Below are 8696 nucleotides of genomic sequence, written 5' to 3' on the forward strand. Positions count from 1 at the left end.
TCTAATTTAAATAAAAAATAATTATACTCGTTTTTTAATTTGTAAGATGAATTGGTATCATGGTTGGCAGCAAGCTCTGGAACCCCACTTTCTGCATATGAATCCATGTTCTTCTGGGTCATTGGTGAACTTGGGAGGGGTATTCAGATTCATCAAGCATTGAAGACCTCCTGATTATTTTGGAGATTTGTAGACATTTATTTTCTTCTGGACTATTGTCTTTTACTCATTTTTCTATTAGGTTGCTTTTTTTTCTTTTTTGAATTGCAGTTATTCATATATTCTGAATTCCAAACTTTGCCAGTTATAGTCACTTCATAAATTTTCTATTTCTATTTCTTTCTCTTCTCTTTTTATGCTGTCAAATTTATCAACTTTTCCTATAATGTGTGTGTGTGTGTGTGTGTGTGTGTGTGTGTGTGTTTTGTCTTCTGTTTTTGTTTTTGCAGTGTTGGGGATTGGACCCAGGGTCTTGCATATGCTAAGCATGCACTCTACCACTGAGTTACACTTCCAATCTACCTAGAACTTATTTTTGCATATGTGAGAAATGATTGAATTTCATTTTTTCCTCATGTGGGTAGTTTTCCCATTACCACTTACTGGAGTGTACATTGTTTCCCAATGGGATCTGCAATGTTTCTCTGTCACATAAATTTCCACATACTATTCTTCTTATTCATTTGTGTCTGGATAATGTTGGCCATTTGCTACTTTTAATAATGTCCTTCAATTTGGTTCTTTCTAGTGTTTTCTTGGGGTTAGATTTGGGGTATGTGTTTTTACCAGGATTTTTACAGAACTGATGTTTGTATTTATCAGGAGGTATATGATATTTTTATCTTATTACTGATAATGTATTCATCACTTAATAAGTTGGTGTCTATCAGTTTTCTTAACTGTGAGCTTCTATTTTATTTTCTTTTGTAACCAGTAAATATATTGTTCAGAGATACTTTGAGGTATGTATATCTCCTGTTACTCATTGGACATTTACCTGCTAGCTTTAGAAACTCTGGGCTCCCTGTCAGGGAAGAGCAGTTATCTTTTGTTTTCTATAAATGCATATGGTAGACAATAAGAAGGAGAACCATCCCTAAAAAGCCCAATGGGCTAGTCAGAATGGGCTAAGTTATGACAACAAGCAAGTCTCTAGCATCAGTGGCTTAACATAGCCAAAAATTTATTTATCTCCTTTTCCACATTCATTGTGGGTTGTCAGGGGGATTCTGCTCACTCAAAGATGCAGGTTGACTGAGGTCCATCTTCACATAACTGCCATACAGGGAATGAGGTGAATGTTGGTTGACTCTTAACACTTCTTCCTAAAAATGAAACACGTCACCTATGCTCTACCAGCCAAAGTAATGAGTATAATCATTATAATGAGTATAATCCTACCACGTGCTCAGGAGAGTGGAACTGGAATGCTTATGGATAGCCCCAGGACACCAATATATGTCTCCCAGAATTCAAAATTCAGTCAAATAAGGTGTGGTAAATTGAACTATTCTTCCCAAAGTTTTCTCTCTTTCAGAAGACAGAGCATATACCTTTATCACTTTGAATTCAGGTTTGTCCCTGTGATTACTCTGGCCACTGGAATATGAGCAGAATATTCCAGAAGGCACCAGTTTTGGGCAGAAGTATTAAAATCCAAGGCATGAACATGGTGTATGTCATTAATTTCTCTTCTGGCCTTCGACCATGAAAACAAAGTATCACAGAGAGGGTCTACTCCTTCTTCTAGCTCTAAAAGGAGAAGACAGGTGGAGCCAAGTTGAGCTCAGGTCTGTGGAGCCCTGCAGAGGTTGCAGCTAAGATGTCGCTTTGATGAAATGTGGATAAGAAATATTTGTAAGCCAGTGAGATACAGGTGGGTTAATACCAGGACCAGGACTTGGGTGCTGGAGTGAAACACTCTCCTTGGATGAGTTTAGAGGTGCCAAACAACTCAAAGGGATTGATATTTTCATGCAGTGTTTCTAAAAAACATCAAAATTAATTCAAAAGGATCCACGAGGAACAAAGTATCAAAAGTTTGAATGTAGATGACATGAGCTGATCAGCTTTGCTGAAGTTCACTAAATCTGAACACAGATCCCCCCTGGAGTTTTAGCAAAAGAAAGTGAAGAATAGAAAGCCTGTTTGATATAATGGGCTGGCACCAGTTAGAAGTCTGCCCTGAGTTAATGATCCACTACCACATGTCCTGCTTTGTTTTAGTGAACACATCAAGCATTGCAAGTAACACATTGCAAAAGAAGAGCTTATACATAAAAATGAAGGAACAAGGAACATTTTAGAAATCTAGACCCAAATGTGTCTTACTGGAAAGGATCAGCGTCCAATTTGGAGAGAGGCAGTGGTTGAAGTGTTACAGGGCTGGGGTCCGCCGGGAAACCCGGGCAGCACGAAGACCCCCATTCACACCCTGATTCTTGTGGTCAGGCTGGAAAGCTTTCAGACATGTCAGTTGGAGTAGCAGGAATGAATTTATTTGAAGGGACAGGAAAGGGGAAAAGGGGACAAAACTCAGGGGAGACAGTGGGTCCTCTCAGAGAGGAAAGAACAGCATGCCCCTCCTGCCCTCTAATTTTATTGAGGGTCCCAGGGAAGTTTCCAGAGAGTTCTGTCCAGGTCACCTCTTTATTTTTGACTGACAGCAGGATAACATCAGACTTTCAAGTCCCCACTGCCATGACAACTCTAGGTCACTTAAACCCATGCTGTTCTTACAGATTTTATGGTTAGGAAAAATTATCTTCCTGAGTTCTGTGTTCAGGGTTGTGTAAGAGTCACAAAAAAACCCTCCCCCTGAGGGTAATTTGTGTTTTTCTTACCAGCATTTCAGGTCCTGCATATCTCCTGCTAACAGATATTTTGCTGAGTAAGGAATGTTACATCTCCAGGCAGGGTTGCAGGTAAGCGGCTTTTTAAAAGTGAAAATGTGAGGGTCAGCACAGTGGGTCCGTTTTATAGAATTTCCTCCTTATCCTCATGCTGCCATCACTTATATCTGTCTGTCCCCTAACAGGAGGAGGCCCCTATAGCCTGACAGGGCAATTCCTCTTCTGTTGTGAGTTTCTCAAAACTAAGGTTTCATCACAGGCTTCTTTAAGAAGTGCAGTTGCAACAACTGTGTTTTCCATTTTCATCTTGGAAAGGTAAATAAGATAATATATTCAAAGCAGTTCAAATCTTTTCTTTTTTTAATTCAAAAATTTTTTGGTAGTTGATATGGACAGAATGCCTTTATTTTATTTGTTTATTTTTATGTGGTGCTGAGGATCGAACCCAGGCCTCACACACGCTAGGCGAGTGCTCTGCCACTGAGCTACAGCCCCAGCCCTCAAATCTATTTTAAACAAGAAAGATGCGTGGAAATCATGGGTGGAAGTTTGTCACCTACAAGACTGCAAAAAGCATTCTCTATTCACTTGCATAATTTGCTTCTTTTGGATGTCATTTTAGCAATAAATCAGGACACAAGTGAAACATTGCAATAAAATTATTTCAACAAAGATAACATCCTGACAGTTGAACAGCCTACACCATAATTTTCAATAGTGGAAGTGATACTGCAAGTCAGAAAGGGAGCGGATGATTTCTCTTTAACTGGTAATTAAAAAAAAAAATCTGTCTTTCTGCTGTAGAAAATGGCCCAGCTATGTGTCTAAAGCTTAAAGATATATTTTTGTCTAATTGTCTTACTTCAATTCTGTTCACATAGTATCTTAATTAGTTTTCTTGGTAACAAATATAGCTAATAACAATCGGTGATGCTTGTGAAAACTAATTCCCAGACATATAAGCTATTATTCTGTATTTATGGAGGATGTATTAGAAATTGTTGATACTCTATTAAACTTAATATTTCAGAAATTCTACTTGCCAGAAAGGCTTTCAACCTTAAATTATCTTGTAAGTCATATAACATAACGTACAGGTAGAACTTTATGTGATATTTCATGATTTCTTAAATTGGAATTAATTTCAGTAATGTAAACGTTTTCTGCTGTAGAAATTCAGTACCTGAAAAAAAGATTACTTTGTTGTTTAAAAAATTGACTAAATAAAATGTAAAATTAAAAAATCAGTAAAAGTACAAGTTTTCACCAGTTTAAACATATGAATGTTAAACAAAAAGCAAGAGTACCATTTAAGTTTTCTGGGTTCATTACTAGAACAAAAGATAGGCTCTTGGATTCATTATTTCATTCCAGTACAAAATAGAATCTGTCTTGATGTGAGTTTACTCATAGTATGGACATGCCTTCCTGGAACATTTTGATTTACATTTCTTTTTACATGTGTAAGACAGGATATTGATCCTATTGCTCTGAGTCTTCAAGTAACTGACTTTTACAAGACAAAAGTTCCTTCTGTGACTTAGAAGCAGAGTTCCTGCTCTGACAAATTTTATACTATGGTGGGAGGAGGTAGATTAACAATAAAGAAAACTGCATCCAGTAACTGAATTAAAGAAATATTATTTTAGATGCTAAAATAATGCTAAGCATAACATATTTTATTGCTGCTGCAGAAGCTACAGGGGTTGGAAGAAGAGTGAGGAGCATTCTTGAAAGAGAAAAAAGCTGTTTAAAAGCATGACCAAGAAAGCCTTTACTGAGCCGTGAGTGAGGGTAGGCTGGAAGCACTTGTTGGAGGGGAGGAAGAAAAGGAGGCTGGAGAAACAGACCAGGGGCAGACGAGGAAGGACCTTGGAGTAACGATTTACAAAAAGTTAATTTTTTTCCATAGACAGCAAAATGCCACAGATGATTTCAAGTGGATTGTGATGGATAGGGATTTTGCTGTAGGGGTGGATCTCTCTCTGTGTGTAGAGCTTTTCCTTCAAAGAACTTGAAATTTCAGATTTACTTTCAAAGTATATTGAAACAAGAAACGACTAATTTGTACCAATGAAACCGAAGAGGTGGTGAGTGTTGGAGAGGTGGAGGAGGCACATAGTTGTGGTTTTTCCCGCTGAGAGGAGACCAAGTTTGCATTTTAGGAAGAGGAAGAGGTGATGGGGATGGAGGGGAAGGGCCTTCTTCCAGGGAGAGTTTCGGGAGGGGTGAAGTGCACAGAAAGTTGTTAAGTAATTGGAAGGCCGTGGGGTGGAGAGAAATTTAAAGATTCTGGGGTGGGACAGCATGACTGGTGACACCATTTTCTGAGATAAAGAATGAGAGCAAATAGGTTTGCATGTGTGTTTTTTGGAAGAAGACAACTATGAATTCAGCTTAGTTATGTAGTTTAAGGTGTACAAAAGACATCCAGAGGGGGCTAAATGAAGTCTTTTGAAAATCATTGACCCATAGATGATGCCAAGTCATGTGCCAGACAACTCTCAGCAAATGGGACTCGGTTTCTGAGAAGCAAGAACTCTGGCAGTCCTTCCTTATCTATAGTTTTGCTTTCTGAGGTTTCAGGTACTGATGACAGACTTCTGTTTGAAAATACTGTATAGAAAATTCTGGAAATAATTTAAAAGTTTTGAAAAGCATGTCATTTTGGGTAGCACGATCACACAGTCCCATTTTATCCTGCCCGGGACATAAATCATCTATTTTTCATGTTGTATATGCTCCCTGCCTATTAGTCACTCAGTACTTTTCCTGAATTCCCACAGCTTTTTATAAATGTCCATTGGAATTGTTAGCATAAACGTTCTGTAACTACTTATGTAACTATCTCCCTTATCAGGCTGTGAATACTTCAGAATAGGATTTGTTTTTTGATATCTGGTTTTATAAATTCCTAACATTTAGTTAAGTTCTTGTATATAGCATGTGTTAGAAAATATTTGATGTTTGAATGCATTTTGCCACCTGGTAACATTTCCTAAGGCTCTGGTTTGGCCAGAAAAGAAACCTGAAACATGGAGTCCATTTCAGCATTGGCCTTAGACTGTACTTTTGACTTAATGAAGATATATTTCTAAATAATTATGAACATTGAATCTAGATCTTGATAGGTTTTGGGACTTTTAACTGTATGCACTCCAGCTTTGTGTTACAAATACCAAAGATTTCTCACTACTTCTGGAGACAACTGATGACCTAGAGTTGGCCTCTTAGTATGTTACCCAGAAACTCTGTATGGTTAAGAAAGCATGTTGGAGAACATTGAGACATTTGTTTTGACTCATTTGTCTCTTGCCCCATGGGCTTGACTTTCCAAAGGTCTTTCTGGCAACAAATACATCAGTGCAGAAAGCATTCTTGAAAGGATTATGGGAAGTAATGAGTCCCACATAAAGAGAAAGATGGTCCAGTCTTGCAAAATACAGTTCATAGACCTCTTTCACTTAGAAGAGCTGGTATGCAAAATCTTGGATCTGGGGTGCTCTCTTCTCCAAGGAAAAGGCAAAATGGGAACTCTGGAAGATGAAGCATTTGGTCATTGTCTTGGTTAGGCTCTTTTGGTTTAGAACTCAGCTAAGTAGCCACAGCAAGGAGGGGTAAGCAGGGGGAGGGGTGGGACAGAACAGATAATTCTAAAGATACATATGGGGGCAAAAAAATGCAATCTCAAAACTCACAAAAGCTGGAGCTGTTAAGCCATCAGGGACCACTGGGGCAGCTCTGGGGAAGGCAGTATCTCTCTTTGAGAATGTTTTAGCATCTTAACTTCTCTCACAGCCTCACTGCTGATTCATAACTCCTTTTCCATTGCGTCTACTGCTCTATTTTTGCATAAAATTGACTCCCAGGTTCTCAGTATTTCCTGACTCACAAATGTCTTGAGCTAGATGTTTGCCTCAGTTCTCTATTTTAATACCAATGTCTAGGGTCAGTAGGAAGCCTACCAATGGGATACACTGAATCAAATGCCCGCAGTGATTCCCCAAAGTGAGGGACAGAAGCAGAAGTCACATGATCTAACATGGCTACCATTGGTGACTTTAGCAGGGGATGAAGTGGGCATTTTCCCTTAGAGTTACATAGGCTTATGATTCAGGGTTACATAGGCACCCTGATTCTCCACCACAGCTGCCAGTCCTTTATATCTAGGTGGCCAGAACCTGTCTGATGATGTTGTTACATTGTGGGAGCTTCAGGTCTAAGAAAGTGTGGGGCGATTTCCACTTGCTGAGTATCCATGGCATTCATATAATGAATGAGGAGACAAAAGGCTTCCTGAAGGGCACAATGGTGTTAAATCTGCCAATGTCATAGGAGTGAAGCCCTAGGATAGGCTTAATTGAGGAGTCCTCAGTTAATTGAGGAGTCCTGAGATAATAAGGAGTCAGGCAAGACGGCTGATTGAGCCCAAGGACCTGAAAATTAAAATTCTGGGTTTAATCAAAGTCACATCTCTCCCAGGAATCGGGCAGGCTTTGCTTGAAGCCCTCTCATTTTGATGTCAGGAGGAAGAGATAAGGCTGGGAGGAAGGGAGACAGGCTCCTAGGTAACTTCCTGGCAGGAGAGCACAAACAGCACCTGCATATATTTGCTAAAAAACTTACAAAAAGGCTATTTTAAAATCAGGACCTACAGGACTGGGGTCCATGACACTCCAAAGAAAGAAACATTCTTGACTGATATTTTGATTGGACTATAGGCTTCATAAATACCTTGTGGACACCAACTGCCTTACCCAAGATTGGGCAGAGGGCTGACTTCCTTAAACCATAGATCTATATAAACACCTAGACAATAGCACTCTTGGGTATCCCTCTCTTGGGACCAATCCCTTCTTGGAAGCTCTGCATTCTTTTATTACCCTAATAAATCCTGTTACTTTGCTCTCATCCTTGTGTCCATGGATTTTATTCTTCAAATTCATGGAACAAAGAATCCGACCTCATGCTTCGTGCTACAATTTGAGTTGGCTAAAGTCTTATTCTATACTTCCATGACCATTACTACTGAGTTTAGGCACTAATTGGGTTCCAGCTGCTCCAGTTCATCGTTTTATATGAATCTTGACTAAAGTCTGCATCCAGGCAACTGTCTTAACCAGATGTAAAATAGTCCTGGGTAACTGAAAAGTCTTAACTCTGAAAGATTTGTCCACATACATTCCTAGCATGGCATTCGATTGTTCCCAGGTTATGTACATAAGCATGTGTTAATTAGCCAAAGTTATTGCCAATTAGTTAGAAAAGAAAAACATATTACTCTAAATAGTATGTATATTAGATAACTTACATATTTCACATGTACAATGGAACCTGTGAGATGCTCTTTTCACCATTTCACACTGAAAGCCACCATGACTCAGAATGAAGAGGGCACTTCAGATTCAAAGTCATATATGTAAGTCAGGATGATTGCTGGGCACTTCAGGTTCAAGTCATATATGTGAGTCAGGATATGTTCAGTTGTAGCTTATCAGTTCCCAGGTGGAAGGTGTAGAGGCAAGATCTTAATCCTGGTTTTGTCAGACTCCAAATTGCAGTCTTTTGACTATAAGAAAATGCTTCCTTAGAGTGTGGTTATTCTATTTTCTTGTCAAGTTTTTAAATCGACAGATAAAATTGTATGTACTTATCACTTAGGGTTTGAAGGAAATACATATTGTAGAGTGACTTTAGCTAACCAGCATAAGCACTACCCTCACAGTTACCACTTCTGTGGTGAACACTTAACAGCTACTCTCTTGGCATTTAAAACCTTTTGATATATTATTAACCATAGCCATCATGTTGTACACTAGTTTTTGAAATTATTCTATCTAGTTG

The sequence above is a fragment of the Marmota flaviventris genome, chromosome 3, assembly GCF_047511675.1.
Source record: "Marmota flaviventris isolate mMarFla1 chromosome 3, mMarFla1.hap1, whole genome shotgun sequence".
Classification (NCBI taxonomy): Eukaryota; Metazoa; Chordata; class Mammalia; order Rodentia; family Sciuridae; genus Marmota; species Marmota flaviventris.